Here is a 25338-nt window from a genome sequence, read left to right on the forward strand (position 1 = left end):
TATCCAATGACACTATTTTAACTGGATCGTCTATAAAAATTATTTCCAAATAAGGCCCCTTTCAAAGATATTGGGCATTAGGACTTGACATCTTTCAGTAAGGGACACAGAACAACACATAGTCAAGGCAAAGCCTATGTTGAGTAGCTGGGTCTAATAATCCTGGTGAACCCTTGATCAGCACTCGTGTAAAATGGTGCATGCAGTTTGCAATGAGTTTGGCAGATCCATAAAAAAAAGGTAAAGATGCGGGGTCTGGGACGTCATAGTTTGAATATGCTTGGCTCAGGGAATGGCACTATTTGAAGTGTGGTCTTGTTGAAATAGGGTGTGGGCTTTAAGACCTTCATCCTAGCTGCCTGGAAGCCAGTATTCTGCTAGCGGCCTTCAGATGAAAACGTAGAACTCTCAGCTCTGCCTGCCCCATGCCTGCCTGGATGCTGTCATGTTTCTGCCTTGATGATAAAGGACTGAACTTCTGAACCTAGAAGCCAGCCCCAATTAAAGTTGGCCTTAAAAGAGTTGCCTTGGTCATGGTGTCTGTTCACAGCAGTAAAACCCTAACTAACACAGTGTGTAAACACTTGCCGTCTAAGCCTGAGGACCTGTGTTCGGATCCTTAGTACTCACAGAAAGCTGAGTCAGTGGTGTGCATCTGTAACGCTGGCATTGGGAGAGCAGAGACACACACTTCATTTGTTAACCAGGCTAGATGGATGTTTTAGCTCCCAGTACAGCAAAAGCCTATCTCAGAAAATAGGATAGAGAGGGATGGAGAAAGACACCAGAAGCCAACCTTTGATACGCATGGGCAAGTGAACCTGTACATACATGTGCACATACATACATATGCCACACACACAAGCATGCATGCATGCATCTGGTATATGGTCCAGGCCATCTATAATGTTTCATAGAAGCATGATGGTTTCAGATTAGAGACAGCCCAATTGACTCTGTTACGTCAACTAGACATCCACTTAACAGAATATTATTCATCCCTAAACAAGAAAAAAAGTTTCAGACACATGCTATGACATGGATGAATCTCAGCACACACTAAGTGGAAGAAGCCAGTTATAGAATCCCACACATTGTTTAGTTCCGTTTCTATGAACTATCCAAGGAAAGCAAACCTAGGGAGATAGAAAGCAGACAAGCAGTTGCTAAGAGTTCAAGAAGGACTGGAAACAAACCATAAGCAGCAGGAGGGGTCCACTGGAGTGATGAAACCGTTCAAAAGCTAGGCTGTAGGATGACATAGTGCAAGCCGTGGCAGGTGGTGCCCATGTCTGTAATCTAAGCTCTTGGGAGGCTGAGGGAAGAGAATCACTACAAGTTTGAGGCCAGCTTGGGCTATGGAGTAAAACCTTAGTTGAAAATATAAAAACACCCAGGACCCGCACAGGTTCAAAGCACACAAAATCTTCACACTAAGAATGGCAAGTGAACACAAAGTCCCACTCCTAAGGGAGAAACCATTGGCAACTGGTGCCTGCTGGGAGAGGGACAATTCGTTTCTCCAATGAGTACCATTGGGTGTATCAGACACACTCCATGCCCAGGGATAAGCTGGCCAATACAAAACGGACTTGGTGGCTTTTAAAAATTTTTTTTGTCTTGTCTTGTTTTGTTTGTTTTTTTTGTCTTATTAGGTTTTGGTTTCAGTTTGTGTGTGTGTGTGTGTGTGTGTGTGTGTGTACGTGTGTGTGTGTACGTGTGTGTGTGTGTTTGTGTGTAAGAGAGAGAGAGGGGGGGGAACTTGAATGAGTAAGGAGCTAGGTGGGATCTTGTAAGACATTGGGGAGAGCAATGAATATTATCACAGTGCAAAACTCTGTTCTTCAAAGTTATTTAATTGTGCATTCGAGTTAAAAAAATCATTTTTTAGTACCTGAATGTTTTGCCTACATTATGTCAGTGCACTGTGTGTGTGTGTGTGTGTGTGTGTGTGTGTGCCTGGTGCCTGGCAGAGAGTGTCAGATCTCCTGGAACTGGGGTTACAGAGAGTTGTGAGCCGCCATGTGGATGCTGGGATTGGAATTTGGGTTAACCAATGATCTATTCCTTTAGTCCCCCAAGTGGGTACATTTTATGGATTATAAAGTATAAGGCAGTAGTTTTAGAAACAGTGTTGTTAAGGTAAAAATCAAGGCATTTTGTGTGTTGAGGAGGTTCTACCTTGATCTGTTAAATAGACCGAAGCTCATTATCTGTGTAAGTGTGGTAGCATAGCCAAGCATCGGGGAAGGATGAAAGGAAGCATAGCTTGGACGGCTGTGCGTGGAAATCTTTGTGAATAAAACAAAAGACAGCAGGCTTTCCCTGGAGAGCGAGGTCAAGACAGGCGTTCCCCTGTAAACTCTTTAGCATTTTCTTTATTATAAATTCCATGTGTATATCACCTCTTCCAAACACATGGATAATTAAACATTTTTGAGTCGCCAGTATACCACAAGCCAAAATAGACATTCAGTATTTGAGATTAGTTTTCAGAAAATGAAGAGCCATTTTCCCACCATGTGTGAGGCTGGCTAATGAAGGAGCTGCCAGATCTCATATTTGCCCTCAAGTGCTAATAATAGTCCAGTCCCCTCCAGCAATGAGTCTCATCGCACAGCCGGTACAGTTTTATTATGTGGCCATGCTTGAGATCGCAGGCTATGTGCTTTTTTGGCCTGCTTTACCTCTTTACATAGAGACCGAGGGAAAGAGTCTTCTATGTAAATTGTTCCAGGGAAAAGGGACTATGTAAACATTAAAGCAATACATGGTATTGAGAACTGGGTGCCGAGGCCCTATTTTTATATCTGTACTGATTTTGACCACTTGCTGGGCTGTGGTTAAAAAGGGAAATGTATGACGACGTTTGCTTTTCCTTTTAACAACCCTGGCCGTCACGCAGAGGAGCATATTACTGCTTCTCGGTCTCTCTGCCCTTTCACTTGCTCTAATTTCATGCAGTCTGAGGTGGAGGGGATTACTTTTTTTAACTGCAGTAAAATAGTATCATAGAAGAGAGTCCTGTGATAGAGCAGTTGACTTCTGAAGAAAACAGGGGAACCAGGCACTTGTGAGTTATGGGCCAGCCTCAGCTACATAAGATAATTCAAAGCAAGCCTCAGCTACATGACCCTCCACACACACACACACACACACACACACACACACAGAGAGAGAGAGAGAGAGAGAGAGAGAGAGATTAACACAACTAATACTTCCTTTCTTAAATTATTTCAGAGACTTAAAATATATCAGGCATCAATTCTTCCTGATGCTTCTATCGGACCATGTGATGTGTGTTCTGGTTTTTGGGACCTTTAAAGTCTTTGCAAGTGAGCTTCTCCTCAGCCATGCCGTTGCATATATGGCTGTGTGAGTTCATGCACATGAGTGTAAGAAGGACAGAATTCTACTATCTTCTTCTACCCTGTGGTTCCCCCACGAATTGAACTCAAATTATCAGACTTGACAGCAAGCACCTCTCCTGGAGGATTCATCTTGCTGTGCCATAGAACCTCTAGTCCATCATGAGGTATTCCTCTCAAGCATAAAACCCTTGAGATATGATGGATATCATACCCAGGCCCTTGCCATTTCTGGTGGGTCTGTGAGGCAGGCAGCAGAAGGCATCAGGGCATTTGATTGTAACCACTGTCTTATCAACAGAGATCAATTGATCTTCCCTCCCCCCCATCCGCTATTCCCACCACCCGGTTCCCTGAGCCAACTCTCTGGGTTGGCTTGGGAGTGATTGGAAAGCAGACTGTGATTTCCTCAAATACATATTTCTTGGAGTTGGGGAGATGGTTCAGTGGCTAGGTACTTGGCTTACAAATCTGAGGACATAAAGGTCAATTGTGTGTCAACCAGTAATCCCAGATCCAGAAGAAGGTGACAGGGGAACCCCAGAACAAGCTTGCTAGCGCAACTAGTTATTGGGGAGCTCTGGGTTTGACTGAGAGACATGCCTAATGGCTAAGAGAAAACAATATGCCCATCACCAGTCTCAGATCCCCACATGCACACACACAGATATGTGCATATTCACACACACATATGCCACATGCACACTCACACGCACTCATAGAAATACAAATAGAAAAAGTGTATTTCCTTAATTCAATAATTTCAAAATGAGGTTGTTATTCGAGTTGATTGTAGCCAAGATAAGGTAAAAGAAAAGCATCCATGCCGAGGTTTCCTGGTCTCCCAAGCAGATCTGTTTGTGTAGTACATCTGTTCTCATAGTATGTGTCCTCGTAACGTGGATAGGGCATGATTAAATACACAGCCCTCCCCTGCCTGAGCCTCCCCTTTATACCTGTGTGTCCTCAGCATCATTCCAGGGAATGTGGGAAGAATGGACAATATTAGGTTAAGACCTCTGGTCCAGGCATGTCTTAATTCCTTTGAGAGCAGCTTCCAACTTCCGGGAATTCCTGCTGAGATGAAATGCCGCTTGGTATTTTGAGGCATCTGAATAGGTAAGCATGCATGTGTGTGGAGCTGGTCATCTGCTTTTCCATAACATGAAGCATATTAGCCCTGCTGAGCTGAAATGGCCTAGCAGATGGTGTTAAGGTAAAGTACTTGGGTCTGCACATGTAGGTTTGTGCATTTGTGCAGAGATATTTTGGTGTGTTTTGTCCTTGCCTCAGCGATGTGTATAAAACAGAGGAATGGGGGCTTGGGTCAGCCAACGAGTAGTGACTCCAATAGGAGGCACAGCTGTGAAGCATGTGTGGTGTGTGTGAGTGTGTGTGTCTGTGTGTTATGAGCGGGGGAGTGTGCACACATGTGGATGTGGAGGTCAGAAGACAACCCCGAGTATTAATCCTCAGGGCTATCCACCCTTTTGTTGAGACAAGGTGTCTCAGTGGCTTCATGTTTGCTGGGTATGGTAGACAGGCAAGACAAGACAAGCCCCACCAGGGTCTACCCTACCCATCATGCAATTATAAGCCTGTGTCACTATGACTGGCTTTTCCCCCTGTAAGTTCTGAGCCTCAAACTCAAATCCTTGCTTGTGAGGAAGTGCTTCGCTGACTGAATCATCTCCACAGCCCATAATTGGGATTTTCTTTTTCTGCTTCTTTTTTTTTTTCTGGTAATATTGGGGATTGAACCAGGGCTTTCGTTGTGAGCATTAGGTAAGACTGCTACCACAGAGCTCCACTTCCAGTCAACAAACTGTGCTTTTCTTATTCTCCAAATCACAGCCTTCACGCTATTCATTCTAATGTAACTCTTTCTTTAGTAGAGCTTAGATTTACACCAACATGGAAAAAAATATCCGGTTGATACTTATAACAGAAAATTATGTTGCTGTAATAATAAAATTATAAATGCTTGTACATAGTAGCAAATAATTGAGGGCTTAGAATATATAGGTATGGAAATTGAGAAAATTCTTCTAAGCCCCCAAATAATAGTATTCGAAACCTCTACAGCTCTGTGTAGCTTACAAAGCATGCGAATGTGTTCTCTGCTTTGACTTACCTACTGACGGCTTAAAATGCTCTCCTCACAGGTTCGCTGAGGGAAACTGGCTTAGAAACATCTGGGCAAGCTGTCCAGGCAAGGCCAAACGTTTCTTAACTCCTCCTCTTGAGGGCGCTCAAGACCTCATTGCCTCATGTCTCACAGCGGAAACCCATCTGAATGTGTATCCCTTACCAGGATATTGTGGTTTAAAGAAGACTGAGGAGATAAGCTCAGTGAATATTTTCAGAAACTAGATCCAGTACTGACTAAAACATCTCAGGAGCTGCTATTTTTGGAGCACCTGCACCTGCTGACTGGTGTGTGTGTGTGTGTGTGTGTGTGTGTGTGTGTACACGCGCGCGAGCGAGCGCCGAGCTCGTATACATGAGAGTTTGTTTTTCTTTTGAAGTTAGCAGAGAGAACATAAAGAACATAGACTTGAGGGCTGGTGAGATTGCTCAGCGGGTAAGAGAACTGACTGCTTTCTGAAAGTCCTGAGTTCAAATCCCAGCAACCACATAGTGGCTCACAACCATCTGTAATGAGATCAGACGCCCTCTTCTGGTGCGTCTGAAGACAGCTACAGTGTACTTATTTATAACAATAAGTAAATTTTTTGGGTCGGAGCGAGCGGGACCGACCAGAACAAGCTGGGTTGACTGGAGTGAGCAGAGGTCCTAAATGCCATTACCAACAACCACATGAAGGCTCACAATCATCTGTACAGTTACAGTGTACTCATATATACATAAAATAAATAAATAAATCTTAAAAAAGAACATAGACTTGATATCAGGAGACTCAGGTAAGAACTCCAGTGCCTGTTCATTTAATGTCTCTACAGAATGTCTCTCTCTCTCTTTCTTCTTCTTCTTCTTCTTCTTCTTCTTCTTCTTCTTCTTCTTCTTCTTCTTCTTCTTCTTCAACAACTAGTAGGACCACAGGGGATCATTTTTAGAAATAAAAAATAGCATAGAAAGCTAACTTTTCATTCATTTTCAATGATTTCTTTGGCTAGTGTGGTGGTTTGAATAGGTTTGGTCCCTGTAGACTCATGTGTGTAACTTCTTGGCCCATGGGGAATGACACTATTAGGAGGTGTGGCCTTGGAGTAGGTGTGCTCTTGTTGAGGAAGTGCTTCACTGTGGAGGTAGGCTTTGAGTTCTCTTCCTATGCTCAAGCTCCACCCAGTGTGGAAGAGCCCCTCCTCCTAGCTGTCCACTAGTCAGGCTCTCCTGGCTGCAGTCAGATCAAAGATGCAGACTCTCAGAGCCTTTTCCAGCATGCCTGCCTGCATATTGCCATGTTTCCTGCCATGATGTTAGTAAACCTCTGAAACTGTAAGCCAGCCCCAGTTAAATGGTTTCCTTTATAAGGGCTGCCAAGGTCATGGTGTCCCTTCACAGCAGTAAAACTCTAAGACAGCTAGCATATTGTAGGTGTTTCTTTTGTACTCTGCCACTTCCTTCCTTCAGGAGACCTATGCAGGGATGTTGTTAACTCTTTCTATGTCAGAGAAATCATATCTCATCCTGTGATATTCGTCCCTGGGTTTAAGTTTCCTCTTTAAAGGCTACTTTTCAAGCACTTCAGAGAACACTGAATTCTGTTCTTGCAAATCTGTTGCCACTAATCTGGGTGTGGTGATACATAACTGTGATCTCAACACAGAGGAGATGATGGAGGCAGGAGAATCAGATCCAAGACCAGCTTAGGCTACACAGTAATGTGCTACAGTAAATGTGTGGCTGGCTTAGCTTCATGACACCCTGTCTCCAGACAAGACAAGATGAAAGAAAGGAGGAAAATGGGGGCTGGCAAGATGGCTCAGCAGGTAAAGTGCCCACCACCTACTCTGACACCTTGAGCTGGATCCCTGGGACCCACATGGGGCATGGGGAGAACTGACTCCCAAAATGTGTCCTCTGACCTCCACAGTCACACTATGACATGTGCGCGTGTGACAAGCGCACGTGCACACAAACAAGTGTGTTGGCACTTTGCTCCTAAACCAAGGCAGAGATGCTAATGCTTAGAATAGTTCCCCACCCCCCCTGAGTCAGTTTCTCTGTATAGCTCTGGCTGTCCGGGAACTCATTTTGTAGACCAGGCTGGCCTCGAACTCAGATATCTTCCTGCCTCTGCCTCCCGAGTGCTGGGATTAAAGGCGTGCGCCACCACGCCCAGCTCATTTTTTTTTTAACTGCTAATTACAAATACTTTAAATGCAGCCATAGGCATGGTGGAAAGTATGTGTTGGCATGTAAATGACCTTTCACCTGACCACAGTTATAGGACAGGGCAGTCAGGGCCGAACAAGGGTCCAGAGCACATTGCATACTGGGTTCCTTTGGCTACTATGATGAAGGAGTACAAGTTTAGCATCTTGAGAGGCGAGTGTATAACCCTCCAGTTTGGAGTCCAAGTTCCAACAGTCAGGTTGGCAGGACTGCCTTCTTTTCTGGGCTCCTGGGGCAAGCCCCTTCCCTTCCTTTTCCAGCTCTAGAGAACTTCCCAGATGCCTTGCCCCAGCTTTCTCCCATTTCCAAAACATTGCTGTATCCTGTGAACTCCAGCGAGGGACCTTCGCAAGGACTCGAGCCAAAGGACCACCAGGACAAGGATAGCTGTCCAGGCTGGACACAAACCTTTACCCCGGGATATCTCTAAATGTGTTCAGTTGACATTGGAGAAGTGTCTGTCCTGTCTGCTAGCTCCAAAGCAAATCTGTTATTGATCTATCAGGCGACTTTAGATGTTTGTTTAATGTTTAAAATCATTTAAAACCGATCTCTCAGTATTGTATTCTTCGAAATGTATGGGTGTTATCAAGCATAAATAAATAGTCTATTCCAGTTGCTTCCTCATCCATCCTCAGTAGCATTTTGGATATCTACTTGCTCTGCTGATAGGTGCGATTGCCATCCACCGGCATACGGCAATGGTGTGGTGGTGGACTGACTCTGCAGTGCTCAGCCCCTCTGATGTGGGACCTTCCTCTGCCCCTTGACAACTATTCATTTTGTTCACTTTTGCGAAGAGAAGCTGCTAAACACATTGGCACACATATATTTGTCAATTAAATACTGTGGGGGGTGTTGGCAGACTATGTGGAATCTCTGAATTCCAAACGGATGCCCTTCTCTTAACTACACTTATCTATGGTATTGTAGATGCTTTAGATAGAACTGTTTGGAAGGTGGTAGTAAGTTGCAAGGGGCAGATGGGGAAATCAGCACTAAAATGCGATGGTAAGCTTTAAAAAACAAAAGTAAGAGCTAGACTGTTCTGTTCATGTTCCGTCTGTTTGGAGGGTGAGTGTGGCACAAGCCATGCTAGGAAGCACAGCAGAAGGGAGTGCGGGAAGAAGGCGACATTTGTTACCAATTATGCTGTTGGTTGGAAGCCAAGTCCTGAGTTCGAAATTAACAAAAACAGATAAGGAGTCCTCCAGGAAGCTCACTTTCATCTCACGATGAAATTTAATCTAACATTTGGTAGCTTGAGTGTAGCCTTTGACTCATCAGCAAGGAAAAGCAGCTTGGCCTTGTTTGTTTTCCCTGCTTGCGCCTTGTTTGGGGTGTCAATAGTGCAGAGCCTGTGACAGGCAGCTGATCTCTGGGGAAGCGCAGCCAAACGGAAGATCCCAGCCAAGCCAGGAACTTCAGCTCAAACACTCATCTCAGGCACACAATGCCGCCCCTTGTGCGGCTAAAGAACAGGGCCAGGGCTTTGTACCAGGATAGGAATGACAATATGCCCTAAGATTCACTTTCTTAATACAGGGTTTGTGTTTCTGTCCCATGAAAGACAACTGTGTGTCCACTGAAAACAGGGTCATATTCTTTGTGTGGTGTCCTGGAAAAATACACAATCATTCTAAAACTCCAAATATTTTTTTACTATAAGGCTCATTAAAGAATTTGAACTTAATTCTTATATTCTAACACCCTGGTTAGAAATGTCTGTAACGAGTATTCTAATAACCTTGATTGCAGCTTCAGTCCAATCACTGAACTACTAGCCTGGGGTTCTTGACTGCTCTTTTACTGGAGTGTCTCTCTGGACACTCCAGATGACACTTATGAAATGTTTGTTTCCAAGCCTCCTTTGGTGATTTCTCAATGCCACGTTTGCTGTAGAGCTACCAACCTTCCAGCTTTAGTAACTATAAAATCTTCACCACAAGCTACTGCGTCCTGCTTGAGCGCTGTTCCGTTCATGGAATTATCTCAATATATTGCTTCTGCCGTTCCCTCCTAAAAACTAAACAAACAAACAAACAAACAAACAACAACAAATATGGTCCTTCTGATTTTTAAAACTGTAGCTTTATAGCTGGTGACACATGCTTGTAATCCAGGTACTTAGGAGGCAGAGGCAGGGGGATTGATGCAAATTCAAGGCCAGCCTGGGTTACAGAAAGTTCCAGACCAGCCCCACTACACAGTGAGATCCTGACTGAGAAACTTTTAATTTTTCTGTAAGCGCTTCACATCTGCTTTGAACATGTCAGGTGGATGCAACCATCAGTGGACTCCTTAGACAAGGGCAGCAGTTTTCATTTCTAATAGCAGCTGTCTGTTCTCCTACATCCTCCTCCTTAATGTCTAAAGTTTTCACCCTTTTAGTTATTTGGCTGTTTCCTTCACAGCACAAGATCTCTATCCACATCGATGCTTCCTTCCCTTCACCTCTGTAGGTGCTCTCAGTCTCCCACCCAGGCCCTTAGGTGCTCTGTGACCACAGATTTTCTGAATTAGTGATGTAATACATTTGGTTACATCAATTTTCAACCAATATACCACTGGATCATATAATATATTTAGGACTAATTTTCCTTCTTGCAAAAATTTTTTTTTTGTTTTCCCTCCACTTAATAGGTGTTTCATGTTTTCATTTGGTGGTCTATTTTCCACACCATGGAGGAAGCCCCAAACCCTCCACTGGAGCGCTAGTGTTTTCAGAATTCCTGGATCCCAGGGGTTCCCCCTGGGTATCTCCTAAGATCTCACAAGAGGTCTTTGGAGTCCTCTGTCCTTCTTCCACTTGAGGATCTCTCTTCATTGTTGATTTGGGGACTTTCTTGCCCATTATTGAGCTGGGATCTGTTTCCTGCATCCCTTACCTTCTATTTCTTGGCGTATCCTTCATCTCTCTGAAAAATCTTCTCCAGCAGCACTCTAGATATACAATTCCTTACAGTAAGGCATGGGGCGTTTGTGTATTCAAAAAACTATTTCAATCTACATGAATTCCTTGTCTTAGTTAGGATTTCCATCGCTGTGGAGAGACACCATGACCAAGGCAAGACTTATAAGGACATTTAATTGTGGCTGGCTTATGGGCTTAGAGGTTTAGTCCATTATTACATTGGCTGGAAGCTTGGCAGAGTGCAGGCAGGCATGGAGCTGGAGACGGAACTGAGTATTCTACATTTTGATCCCACTGCATCCAGAAGACTGTTTTCCATGCAGGTAGGATGAGGGTCTCAATGCCCACTCTGACAGTGACACATTCCCTTCAACAAGGTCACACCTCCTAATAGTGCCACTCCCTCAGCCAAGCATATTCAAAGACATGATCTATGGGGGCCAAAGCTATTCAAACCACTACACTCCTTTGGACCTGTTTTCATTTATTCATTTCTTCCCTAATGACTGGTCAGTGTTTAGGCAAGTGTCTAATTTTCCTGCATTGACAGGCCTTTCCTTTCCTTCAGGGGTGTGAGGCATGCACTATCATCCCTTGGACTTGAAAACTCTGAAGAAATTCTGACCACAAATAGAATTAATTTTCTTCTTCATAGAAGCTTTTAAATTTTCTCCTGACCTCATTATTTCAAATTTTGTGATGGTATGCCTTGATGTACATGTTTTTTAATTTATTCTGGCTATTTGATATTTTTATTTTCCAACAACCTAGAAATGCACAACATCCTTTAATTTGTGAAAACGATCCTTCATGATTTCTGTTTCTGTTGAGACATAAACCATTTTCTAATTATTTTCTATTTTCCCTATTTTCTTACATTTCCATTTCTAAAAGTAATCTCTCTGTCTCTGTCTCTGTCTCTGTCACTTTCTTCCCCTCTGTTTCTGTCTGTTCTCTCTGTCTCTGTTGTCTGTCTCTTCTTTCTTGCTGTCTCTCTCTGATGGTCTCTATGTCTGTCTGTCTGTCTCTTCTGTCTGTCTCTGCCTGTTTCTGTTTCTGTCTCTATCTCTGTCTCTCTGTTTTAGCTTTTTCTAAGAAGGCTTTCCTGTCCTCAAATTGTTGCTCAGCTGTCTGCCCATGGTTAGTGCTGTGGTCTTTGTGGCAGAGTCATTCAGCCGAGCTGTCATAGGTTTTGTCACGTGTGTGTGTGGGGAGTGTTGTTGGAGACTTCTGATACAAGTCTTTCATGAAGATTCTGAGTTTGGTCCCAGGCAGAGAGCTGCAAGCTCTGTGGCAGCCTGCTGTGAAAACTGGGAGCAGGCTCCACCTGTGGAGGAGGTGCCCTGCAGTCGTGGAGCTGGTGACCTCCTGGTTCCTCTTGGACAAGGAAGGAAAGGTGCCTCTTCCTCTGGCCATGGCCTGTGCCAGTGCTTGGGGCCCAAAAGAGGAGCTGGATTTCAGCTTCACTTGCCCTTTAGCACCGGCTCTGTTCCAGCCCAGTGCAATGGCTGAGCAGGTGCTTTGTGTGTGGGCACAGGGAAAGACTATAGCAGAGTGTCCCCATACCATCTTAGCACAGGAATCCAGCTTGATGGCACCATCTTAGCACAGTACTCTCCCTCTGTGTGTGTACTGTGGGCCCCCACCATCTTAGCACAGTACTCCAGCCTAATGCACCTATTGTAGAACTTTCTCTCTGTGTGTACTGAAAATCAAGTAAGCTCTGCAAAGCAATCAATGTTCCACAAGGTGAGGGGGCATTTGAGACCCAGTGGTGTATGTGCTTCCGAAAGAGACTGCACATCCTCTTGCCAGCTCCCACATCCAGAAAAGCCTGGTGTTCCCAACCCTCAACCGTCAAAAATATTTTTATTATAATCTATGTATGGGTCTCTCTCTGTCTCTGTCTCTGTCTCTGTCTCTCTCTCTCTCTCTCTCTCTGTGTGTGTGTGTGTGTGTGTGTGTGTGTGTGAGCGCGCGCTCTTGTGTGTGTGTTTGTGTATATGCAGCCGTGGAGGTCACAGAACAATTTTTGGGAGGTGGCTCTCACCATCACGTGGGTCCTGGGAAATCCAACTTGGGTTGTCAGGCTTGGTGGCAAGCTAAGCCATCTTGCAAGGCCTAGCCCCATAGCTTTCAGGAGGCTGTGCACTGCACGCAGGTTGCTTCAACTTCCTCTGTAGTTGGCTGAGAACTTTGTTGTCTGATCTAGTAACTTGGCTTCCACTCCTCTTTCAGATTATTAATAGTCCCTCTACAACTCTACATCTGTCATTTATATTCCTACCAATCGTTCACGTTTCTTCTATCAGTTATTAACCTATCTCTGTTTATTTTATCATTTGGAGACCGCTCTACTGAGATATGATTTGTGATAGTTTGAATGAGTAAGACCCCCACAGGCTCATATATATGAATGTTTGGTCCAGAGTTAGGGGAACTACTTGTTGGAAGAGGTTTAACATTACGGATGAGCTTTGAGGTTTCAAAAGCCCACACCAGGCCCAGTTTCTCTCTCTATGCCTTCTGCTTCTGGGCTAGATGTAAGCAAGCTCTCAGCTACTGCTCTAGCACCATGCCTGTCTACCACCACACTCCCTGCTATGATGATCATGGACTTAACCATGAAACTGTAAGCAAACCTCCAATTAAATGCTTTCTGGTGTAAGTTGCCTTGGTCATGGAGCCTCCTCAGATCAATAGGACAGTGATTAGGTGAGACTTACTGAGCTATCCATATTTAATGTATACAGCATGGTATGGTTAGAAATGAGTATATAATTGTGAAAATATCAACCCGGAAAGGTTACATGTACATCACTCCCCAGAGTTTCCCCTACCCTAGTTATCTATGCATATGCGTGTTTAATTTTTGTGATAAACGTACTAAGCATTAGAGCTATCATCTTGTGCTGGAGAGTCACGATAGTGTACTGCTCATGCAGAAGACCTGAGTTCAGTTCCCAGTACCCACTTTGGTGACTCATAGCTGCCTGTAACTCTGTCTCCAGAGAATCTGACACCTCAGGGCTCCAAAGGCATAATACACAGAGACTTACGAAAGTAAAACAAAAAACAAAAAACCAAAAAACTACCATCTTAGAAAGTGTCTAGTGTACAATACAGTGTTGTTGACCCATTAGTGTTGTGTAACTGAACAGTGTGCCCCCTGACCATTGATTCCCCCACCCTGTGCCCCACTCCCACCCCAGCCATGGGAATGCCTACTGTGTCCTCTGTTTCACTATCCTCTGTGTTTGGCTATTTTAGATTACATAGGTGTCTGTTTGGCTTCTTTCATTTTATAACTTGTCCTCTAGGTCTATCTGTGTTCTAGTAAATGGCAAAATTTCCTTCTGTTTTTTCCCCTGTTTTCTCATTTATATGTGTGTAGTATGCATATGTGTGGATACATGTGTGTATATAGTGAACATGAACATATATGTACTTGTGGTAGCCGAACTTTGACAGTGGGTGTTTCCCATGATTCACTGGGGCAGGGTTTCTCCACTGAACGTTGTCAAAGCAGGGACTGAGCTCTGCTGAAGGAAGAAGAAGAAGGACTGTCATGAAGAAGCAGAAAAATTCCAGGAATGTCAGGCCGTCTGTGCTGACCTACTTTGTCCAAGAGCAAAATGAGTTCTTCACATCTTTAAGATGGGAGTATAGCACTTGGAGGCAAAGGCAGGTGGATATCTGAGTTCAAGGCCAGCCTGGTCTAGAGAGTGAGTTCCAGGACAGCCAGAGCTGCACAGAGAAACCCAAAATAAACCCAGTCTCAAAAAACAAAACAAGACAAAACAAAAGATGGGAGAAAATTTGAACTCAGAATGGAACAGCCACTGAAGTTATATTCCTGTGCTCCTGTGGAACTGGGGTTTGGGGGTGCTATCTTCTTCTTTGATCACATTTCAAAGATGTAGTTCCTAGGCCGGGTCATAAAGCTGGCCAAAACCGTAAAAAAATTGTATGTATGCCCCAGAGAGGAGGATGGCAGATTTAAAAGGACATGTTTTCCTGAAGTAAGTGTTCCAAGAAAGGATGAGGCAAGGGGCTGCCAGCAGGAGGAAGACTCAGACCTTCAGTCACGCTAAGGGGAGTGGCAGCCATCTTGGTTTCCCTCTGTTCTGAGAGGAAATGGAGATAACGTCATCAGTAACTCATATCTTAGTCACTAACCCCCAGGCCAGTGCAGGGATCTGGTCCTGTGAGGACAGGAAGCAGCAAGGTGGAAGGATCAATGAGGGGAGCAGAGGAGCCAGTTCTGCTGGCTCGGGGACCTGGGGCTGGCTGGGCTCCTGCCTGCTCAAGCTAGGGGAGGATGTTCTAAGCTTGGGTCAGGTGTCCTCCCTTGCTTCAGAGGAACACTTTCTGGGAGGGTCAGTGCTTATGGCATTTATTTATTTAAAATAAAAATGAGAAATCCTAAACCATACGTTTCACTGGAGAATTTTATGAAGTCTTTAGGTACAACTATCTCATCAGAAAGAATAGTGGGTCTCTTGCCATCCGCAACACCTACTCTCTCTGTCTCTGTCTCTCTCTCTCTCTCATGCGCTCTCTGTGTCTTGTCTGTCTGTCTGTCTGTCTGTCTGTCTGTCTGTCTAGGGGTCTGCATTGTGTGTCGGGGATATGCATGTGTGCAGATGCCAGAGGACAGCCTTTGATGATTGATGTTCCTCAGGAATTAGCCACCTAGTTTTTGAGACAGAGTCTTTCAGTGGGACCTGTGGCTTACTGATTTAGCCAGCTGGTTGGCCAGTGAACCCCAGGGTTCTGTTTGTACAGGCCTGTCTAGTGCTGGGATAGCAACTGCATCCCTTCACAGCCAGCTTTACCAACTGAGCCATCTCTCCAGTGCTCTGGGCCTCAGTTTTGAAGTTAGCTCAGTGGCTCGGCTCTGTCACCTGGGTCGAGGACTCTTCCTCCATCCCCAGGACTTATTTTTCACATAGCAGTTCAAGTGAGTGCTAGACAGTTATTTTATTATTATTTTTTTTAAGAAACAATAACCACAAATGAAAACCCTAAATGTGCAATGTCCCAGACAGATGGGTCCATGCTGCCCAAGCACAATGGGGCCATGTCAAATACAAAATTTGGAGCTCACTGGCCAGGTAGCCTAGCCTAAAGGGCGACACACTGTCTTGAGACTATAAGGCAGAGAATGGTGGAGGAGGACGTCTGACATCCTGCTCTGGTCCTCTACATGGCTGTGGCTAGGCATCCATTCCTGTATATTCCCATGCATGTAGCACACACACACACACACACACACACAGAGTCACAGGCACACACACATATGGATAAATACACACTCTCACACACACAAAGCTTGTGTTTCTACCTTGGCTTTGTTCCTTTACAGTGATGTGACCTTAAAAAAAAGACTGAACCTTTCTGAGCTCTCTTCCCAATGGGATCACATTGCCATTCAGAGGGGTCAAGGAGATTAAATAAGAAAATAGCCTGATCGTCCTGGCAGGGCTCTGCCATGAGGTTGCCAGAGAAAGCACAGGATGCCCAATGGAATTTAAATTTCAGACTAGTAATAAATACTTATTGCAAAACTAAGTGGCCTCCATTTTAGAGATTCACTTTTCTTTTTTAATTACATGTGTGTCTGGTGTCTGTGTGTGGTTTGCCCGTGAGCATGCTGTTGCTCACAGAGAGCAAAGGCATTAGATCCCACTGGAGCTGGAAACTAGGCGGTTGTGAGCCTCTCCTTGTGGTACTTAAAACGGAACTCAGGTCCTTGGTGAGAACAGAAAACACTCCTAACCACGGAGCCAGGCCCTGTGTGCTCTATTCTCTCTGCTAGGGCGGTTCACCTGACCCTGGCATGCTATAGCTATGACGTGGTTCCTCATTTTCACTTCCTCTTGGTCTCATCTAAATATTATCTAAATGTCATTTGAATGATGGGGAGATACAGAGATGGCAAAATATTCCCTAATTCTTATTTCTACAAGTGAAAAAGCCGGGCAGTGTTGGAACATGCCTTTAATCCCAGCACTCAAGGAGGCTGAGTTGGAGGCACAGCTTAGCCTATAGAGATAGTTCCAGGACAGCCAGGGTTACACAGAGAAACCCTGTCTTGGGGCATGCATGCTTGGGAGGGAGCAGATGCAACACAAAAACAAAAACAAAAACAAAATAAAATAACAATAACAAAACCACAAAAACAAAAAGCATTCCTATCTAGACAATTAGAGTTGAGAGTTTGGCGTGTAGCTCAGAGATAGAATGCTACCTTGATGGGCCATTGATGAGTAAGTCACTGTGAGCCCCACTACCCAGCCAAAATACAAAAGGCAAAGCAACTCAGCAACAGGTTGACATTGGTGGACAGTTAGTAGCATGTTGGAAAGTCTTTTTGGTAGAGTTTTATGTGAGAAAAGCAGGCTAGGAAATGCTGTGAGATCAGGACTTCTGCTCTGTTATGAATTTAGCAACTTAGGGGTACTATGTGACTTTTCCTGGGTACAACTTCGGGGTACTATGAAGACATAAACAAGTGTCTACTTCCCAGACATCACATGCATCTATGTGTAGTGTATTCAACAGAGGAGTTTGCTGGGGTTACTTACAGGAGCGAGAGTGACTCAGGCAGCTGTCACCGAAGAGTGCACTTAGCACAGTGAAGCAGACATAGCACAGCGCTGACTTCTGCAAGTTGCCTGTGTTTCCGCAGCTCCCTGGACATTTGCAGGCAGCCACCCTGAAGCTTCTCCTCTCACAGCAACTGCACATTGCTGTATCACACCTGAGGAGGGAGGAGCTCGCCAATCCTGTACGTCTTCTTAGTTTTGAATCTGACGAGCTGTCTGCCTCTCTCCAGGAGAGAGTAATATTTCAATGGGAAAGAATTATATGACATGAGACAACATCACTTTTAAACTCATAGAAATAGACAAAACTCAGACATTCAGTAGAAAACCATACCGTTGATCTTTTCAAATATGCTTGTTCTAGAAACTACCCATCTAGAAAGTGTGTAAGATACGCATGACCAGTGGAACATACACACTGCATAAAACAGACTCAAGTACCCTGAAGTCAAGAAATGAACTAGGGATGGATGCCCCTGTGGCTGTGGACTCTTTCCACTCTCACCAGGCTTGTTTCCTACTACCCCACTCTCCTCTCCATAGACCATAATGATGAGTTTTGTTTGTTATAGAGGTGTGGGGTGTCTTGGTTCTATTTGCTGTGCAGAGACACCATGACTTTGGCAAGTCTTATAAAGGAAAGCGTTTAGCTAGCGTTTGCTTACAGTTTCAAGGTTAAATCCATTGTCATCATTGTGGGGAGAATCCTGCACAATGCAGGCAGATGTGATGCTGGAATAGCTGAGAGTTCTACATCTGGATTCCCAGGGAGCAGAAAGAAAGCTGCTGGGCCTGGCTTGACCTTTTGAAACCTCAAAGCTCACCCTCAGTGTCACACTTCCTCCAACAAGGCCACACCTCTTAATCCTTTCAAATAGCGCCACTCCCTAAACATTCAAAATATGAGACTACTTGGGCCATTCTTACTTAAACCACCTCATGGGGTAAATATACATGCTTCTTGTAGGATAATGGAGTCTCATCCTAATAAACCCACTTTAAGCTGGAAATATATTCAATGCACTTCACCACCCATGCGTCTTTCAATCTGGGGACACAGTATACTGTAGAGAGCAGTGGTTCTCAACCTTCCAAATTTTGTGACCCTTTAATACACTTCCTCATGTTGTGGTGACCATATTATTATTTTTGGTACTATTTTATAACTGTAATTTTTTGCTGTTATGAATCATAATGTTAATATTTTTGGAGCTAGAGGCTTGCCAAATGGGTCTCAACCCAGAGGTAGAAAACCTCTGCTGTAGAGTGTTTGCTGTGGACTCTGGAGGTCACATGACTGGGAAGTGTAGCTTGTTGCCTCTGTCAGCATCTCAAGGTGTATCCCACATAAATCACTAGCCTGGGAGAAGACTCAGGTCCAAGATTGAAGGCACAGCTTCTCCTGAGCCTGCACACCACTGTCCCACCACTGCAGAGTCAAACAGTCAAGGCAGGGGTTGTCTTCTGTGTTCCCTTGCCTGGCCTTTTTAATGGACATATTTGTAAGTTTCTTCACCTTGCTCAGTGGGTTCACTGCTACTATCTCCTTATTAGGATTTCAGGTGAGGACTATAGTGTGGTTCTTTTCTCAAATGCTGGGCCTTTAGGTTAATTCCAGATTTTGGTATCAGGACCCAGAGTGGCTCTCAGACTCCTATCCATGTCCCCTGCAGCATTAGAACAGAGGATTTTGTTTTTGTAGCTGACTGGACTGTGAAAATGAGATCCTGGCCCATCCAGGGTCTGATGAACACCCTCGAGCTGAGGATCAAGATCTGGGGGACTTCTCCTGCCCTATTCTTACTCATGACAAATATGTCTTTTCAAGGACCCAACACCCAGCAGCTATCTTAAATGTCAAACAAACCTGCTGCTACTCTCAATGCATTAAAGATCTTTTAAATGGCAAGAATCAGTATTAGCATTCTTTTTTGTTTCAAATTAATAGCATCTGAATGTGAAGGTCTCTGCCTTTTGACTCACAAAAACACTTGCCAATATTTCAAATTAGACAATGTTGCTTTTAAGAGAGGATTAGAAATTTGCTGTGAGTGGTATAAGACCTTTTAGAGACACTGCTCAGTTCAACCCTATTCACACCATAAGCCAGTAAGTGAATTGCCTTCTTGAGGTCAGGTATCTCCCCAAGGTCACACTTTAATACTGTAGAACAGAACTTCTGGTTTTCAAATTTGAACCTAAAATATTGCTTGGGTTTAAAATCATAGCTTGTGTAGGATATGGAGAATGTCATTTCTACCATTTCCCACTGTCTCTTGCTCTAGTAAAATGGTCACAGGGTACAAACCCCTGCATGGTTCTCCTGGTATCTCAGTTTTACAACAGAGACATGGCAATGTCCTATGACATAGCACTGGTGCAGTAGCCATGCCTTATAACAAGATATGCTATGGCACAGAATGCTGGAAATTATTGTTTTTGAAACTACATTCTTATTTTACTGTAATTGTCTGTTATTGACTATAAAATGGCTGAAGACAGTCTGGAAGCTGGAGGGTTGTGATCCCCAGAGGCCAGTGTGAAATTTACTAATGAATTGTTGTAATACCCAGGGGAATAGTTTATTATGAAGTTAGCCAGCTTTGATTTGAAAGGACCTTACTGTGTGCTGAGAAACCGTGTGTGTGTGTGTGTGTGTGTGTGTGTGTGTGTGTGTGTGTTTATTTGAAATATCTTGGAGAATAACGGTGGGACTTTGCTTATCATCATATACCCAGTTGTTTATATCACACCTGGCTCAGGACAGAGAAACAGTACTTCCATGAACAGTAAAGATAGTTATCCTGGCTAAGTTATGCCTGAATTCTCAAAGTCAGAGGGCTGGTAAGGTGACTCAGCAGGGAAAGACACTTGCCTCGAAGCCTAGTGATCTGAGTTTAATACCCAAAACCATATGGTAGGAGATAGCCAACTCCTATAATTTGTGTTATATATCCATCTACCCACCCACCCACAACCACTGCGGAGGGTTGTTGCAAAGCTTAGAGACTAATCTAACTGGACTGTGTAAATGAGATCCTGAGGGGAGTGGGAGGGATGAAGAAACCACAGACAGAAACAGCTGGGATTAGGTGGGCTGTGTAATCTGATGAAGATACATCACCAACAGCCTGGAAACTGAGCTCATTTATTTTACACACCTGAATGCAAGAGGTAGATTTGTTGTATACAGTCAGGGGTGGATAGCTAATCTTGAGAGGAGGCCTTTTTATGGGAGCAGCCTCAAGCTGTAAACCTGGGAAGAGGAAGCTGTGGATGATACTTTCTGTATACACTATCAACATCCACAAAAGGACCAGGGAAGGCTTTGCCATTCCCCATGGATGTGAGGCAGTAGGGCCCCGGGGGCCATCCTCGTGTCAACAATACACATTCATTTAGAATTTCACCTGCTCCCATAACCCAAACACTAAATGACTACAACAAAAACATTCACGGTTTTATTCAGACTGATGGAGGAGTGGCCCAAAGCATCTATTACACTGGTTTAGTGTTTCTCCCTAATTCCTATCTAAACAGAACCTCAGGAATCAGGGTCTTTGCAAATAATCCAGCAAGGGTAAAGTCAGAAAAGATTAGGGCAGGACTTGATATAGTGACTACTGTCCTTCAGGATTCCATGTGTCTCCCTGACAGAGAGTCAGGGACTAATATAACTTTAAACGTCCCACAGTCTTTACATATTCTTAAAATTTCAATCTCTTTAAAACATCCATCTCTTTTAAAAATCCAAAGTCTTTTTACAATTAAAAGTCTCTTAACTGTGGGCTTCTCTAAAATAGTTTCTTCCTTCAAGAGGGAAAATATCAGGGCACAGTCACAATCAAAAGCAAAAATCAATCTCCAACCATCCAATGTCTGGGATCCAACTCACTTCAGAGGCTTCAAGATGACGGACTCAGAGAGGTGGAAACAAACCAAGCAATGCTGATAGTCATCCGAAACTGAAAAAAGTGAGCAAGAATAGTAGTACCTGCATCTTGACGTTGGATTTCTAATCTCAAGAACCATGAAATGACACTTTTGCTTTATCTTGAGCCATTCATGAGGCTCATGGTACTTTGTCATTGACAGGAGTCCCAGGCTGTGACAGGAGGCAGAAGGGAAAGGGTAAGATTTCCAGAGACTAATGGCATCTCTTCTAATCTCTGCACTGCACAGCAAAAAGAAGAACACCTAGCTGCTTCCCCAAAGTAAAACTGAAGGCTCTGAGGCATCATTATCTAGAGAATACTTTTCTAGTATAGTCATAGACAAACCAGAAAATGCTTTGGTATGACATAGGAGGGACATTCGTTAGGAATCTCAAACTCTCTTTCTCATTCCCCTGTTCCCCCAAAGATAGAGATAATTATGGGGTTAAAAAGATTCACTAAAATTTGAAAAGCTATCGAGCCGTATCTATAAAATGGACTATGAGGCAAGACAGTGGCAATGTCAGATCTTAACAGAATTCACACTGGAAGTTTATGAGGGAGGGTATGACTTCAGAGAGCCCAGACGGTCTCATCCTGCCACTGAACAGAGAACATATTAATTCAGTTTGGCCACCTGGGGCCCATTTAGTGCACTAGAGCAGTAATTTGTGAAATGGGTCCCTCATAGTAAACTAGAATGAGTAAACATTGAGCAATTTAGGATGGTAAACCACGAGTAGCTCAAGGGACATACAAATGTGAAGCTGTAATTAGATCCCTTGTTCATAGTGTACAAATGAAATGTATTACATGGTATATTGTGTCTCTCTGAGTTTATTTCTGGACACAGCTGAGCCCTTGACAGTTCAGATCGAAACTATCCCAGCTATCAATTCATGCTTCCATTAAAATTCCAACTGCTTATGTTACAAAACAATGTCAAAGATGGTTTCTTTTATCTTAGATCTTAGGATATACCCGGATTAGCCTAGAAGCAGAACACAGCAAGTCAGTTATAAATCATGCAGCAGAAAGTAATAGATTTTATTCTAAATTTAGCTGTGAAAATAGTTTAGCAAGCTGACATCAGGGTTTATGATGTTTCTTTTCAGGATTATCCTTTAGCATTTTCAGATGTGATTCTAAGAGGCTGGTGAGATGGTTCAGCAGGAAAAGGTGCTTGCCAACAAGTCTGAAAACCAGAGTTCAACTCCTGGAACCCAGGTTTGTCCACTGACTTACATATGTCCAGGGCACAGATGTACACACACACACACACACACACACACACACACACACAGACACACACACAGACACACACACAGACACACACACAGACACACACACACAGACACACACACACACACACACATACACACACACACACACGGGAGGCAAGTGGGAGGGAGAGAGGGAGAAAGATGTCATCTTTTGTGGTTGCCTAGCCTGCAGGGTGACCTGGGTTCAAGCTCCAATACCACAACAAAGTGATCAGAAGGTGTGGCCAGGCAGAAGCACACGGTGGACAGCATGTCTGGAATGCTTCAAAGGGTAGGGCACTGTGTGATGTGCTGTGGCATGGCTTAGGACATTAGAACCGAAGCATTCCCTGCCCCCAACTATTTTGAAGCTGCCTGGAAAACAGTTTTAGTTTTATTTTCAAATCAAAACTCTTCTCTCATTCACAGCAATTGTAGAGTGTGGGTTGCTGCATAGGGTCTACATGATATCCTATGACTCAACAACTCCCCCCCCCCCACAATGAATGCTTAGATTTCATTGCTTTTTCACCAATTTGCTATTTCAACTGCAGAGCTCTGTTTTATCTGGTATTACAAAGACAGTCTACTCCTTCAGAAATTCTCGTTTTCTTTCTTTCCTTTCACATTCTTGTTTAGTCACTTCCTGAAGGTTCGGGATCACACTGTGGGTCTTTCTTGCCATTCTGCTATCCCTGCCAGTGGGATTCCTGAGAAGTACGCGATAGGTTGTCTTTTATATTACAGATTCCATGTGTGAAATCTGGCATAATTGCATTTTAATACCTGCTTTAAAATATTTTCCTGAAAATTTATTTATATGTACAGGAGTTTTGTCTGTACATGTATCTGTGCACCACATACACACAGTGTTCACAGAAGCTAGGCTAAAGAATGGGATTCCCTGGAACTGGAGTTAGACAGTTGTGAAATACCATGTGGTGCAGGGACTTGAAGCTGGGTCCTCTTGCTCTTAGCTGCTGAGACATTTCTCCAGCTCCAACACTTGTTCTTCTGTGTGGAGAAGATCTACTTTTTTCTTTATTTGGAGATAGTTACTTTTCCCATTGCTGTAACAAACACCTAACAAAAGGTTACTAAATACCCAAATAAAGAAAGACGTATTTGGCTCACAGTTTGAGGGCAGAGAACGTCAGGGCAGGGAGGGCAGCGTGGCAGGAGTTCCAGACAGCTGGGCACACTTTGTCAGTGCTCAGGGCACCTCACCCTCACACACATACCCCGTGTTTCCATGGTGATTCTAAATTCAGTCCAATTGGATCTAATCAAGTGTCTGTCCACCGCCCTAACAGTGTTTGACAACTATTATCATAACTTCTTTTGTTTTGAGACAGGATGTCATCATGTAGACCAGGCTGGCATCAAATTCAGAGATCTGCTGTTCTCTGCCTTCTGAATGGCAGGATAAAGGCATCACCACTGAGACTTATAACTATAAATAAATGTATATGCATGTGTGTATAATATTCCCATAATAAATATTAGTCTTCTGGAACCCAAAGGTAAGGTACAGGATATCTTCATTATTATTATTACTATTATTCTTTGAGTTACTATGTAACTTTGGCTGGCCTGGAGCTTGCTCTGTAAAAGAGGCTAGTTTTGAGCTCATAAAGTTCTTCCTGTTTTAGTCTATCGAGTGTCAGGAAGAACTTAATTTAAAAAAATTATTATCATTATGTATAGGAATGATTTGCCTGGAATATGTCTATGCATTACATTGGAGCACTGTCTTCAGGGTGAGCTATTATATGGGTCTTCTTGAAGAGCAGCCCACGCTCTTAGCTGCTGAGCCCTCTAACTCCGGAAAAAGACTTTTAATTAGTGTCTACATCTGCAATGCCATCATGAGAGTGGCAACTCAATGACCAACGTTTATCAAATTATTTCAAATAGTTAATTGCCCTAAACCAGCTTGGTTCAACCAATAAAAAAATGTTTATAGATCATACAATGTAACAGTAAACACCCATACAACATAGGTAGAGCGTAGGTGGTGAGCAGTTTGTGGACGGAAGTATGGAGAACAGACTAGACTGGGAAACCTTGTCTCATTCACCCTTTCTACCCGGCCCCGAGTGCGGAAAGAAAAATCCAGAAAGAACCAAGAGAAAGCAAGTCTATCTCCTATCCCACTATGACTCCATTTTAATATTTCTTCCTTCGTCCACTGCTTTGTGTCGTTAAGCTTCTTTTAAGCTTAAAACCAACGGGATACAAGGCTCCAAGCAGGTCCTTAGCTATTTCTGTCCTAATAGGGGAGGGAGTAAATGGGTTTAATTTGAGTGCAAACACTGCTAGCTTTCATGGGCCTTGAAAAAAGTGCGGAAAAAGTCAGGAAGACGGGGCCAGCGATCCTGTGAACTGTGTATGTATTTTTGTCTCATACAAAGGCCTTACCTAGAGTTTAGAGTTCCTAAAAACTCTCAATTTCAATTAGCCAGGAAAATAAAACTCATCTGGCAAGCAGGAGAGGATCAAGTTAATGAAAAACGTTCACAGGACACAGAGTTCAACGGCAGAGGGCACAATACCCACCAACAAGGGCCAGAAGCTGGAGGAGAGGGTGGGCAGAATTTGATGATATCTGGGCCTTGTAGTTCGCTGTTGGTCTCTTCTGGGTATCCTCGACACGAAGATGAACTACAACCCCCACTGTGCAACGCGAGCCCCTCTCGCCACCTCTCCTCTATGGCGAGGACAAACCTCCTGGGAAACAGCTCCGCCCCACCCCCGTACGCACGCGTCACGTTTGTTTACCCTGAGGCCCCGCCCCCAGCCTCCCGCTCTCCGCAGAAATGTCGTCATGCTAACGATGCATATTCATGATCAACTCCGCCCCGCCACCGCCCGCCTTCCCGCGCTTCA

The 25338-nt window shown here is 43.9% G+C and overlaps 1 long non-coding RNA gene across 1 annotated transcript; it reads right to left on the minus strand.

Annotated features, from left to right (window-relative positions):
* Positions 1-6293: 6293 nt before the first annotated feature.
* Positions 6294-25193, minus strand: Gm20753 (predicted gene, 20753). Its single transcript, NR_040630.1, has 3 exons — positions 25009-25193; positions 17232-17468; positions 6294-6416 (listed from the first exon to the last, which is right to left on the minus strand). It is a non-coding gene; the product is annotated as a predicted gene, 20753 (long non-coding RNA).
* Between the last annotated feature and the right edge of the window lie 145 nt (positions 25194-25338).

This window comes from Mus musculus, chromosome 1, assembly GCF_000001635.26.
Source record: "Mus musculus strain C57BL/6J chromosome 1, GRCm38.p6 C57BL/6J".
In the NCBI taxonomy this organism is placed as follows: Eukaryota; Metazoa; Chordata; class Mammalia; order Rodentia; family Muridae; genus Mus; species Mus musculus.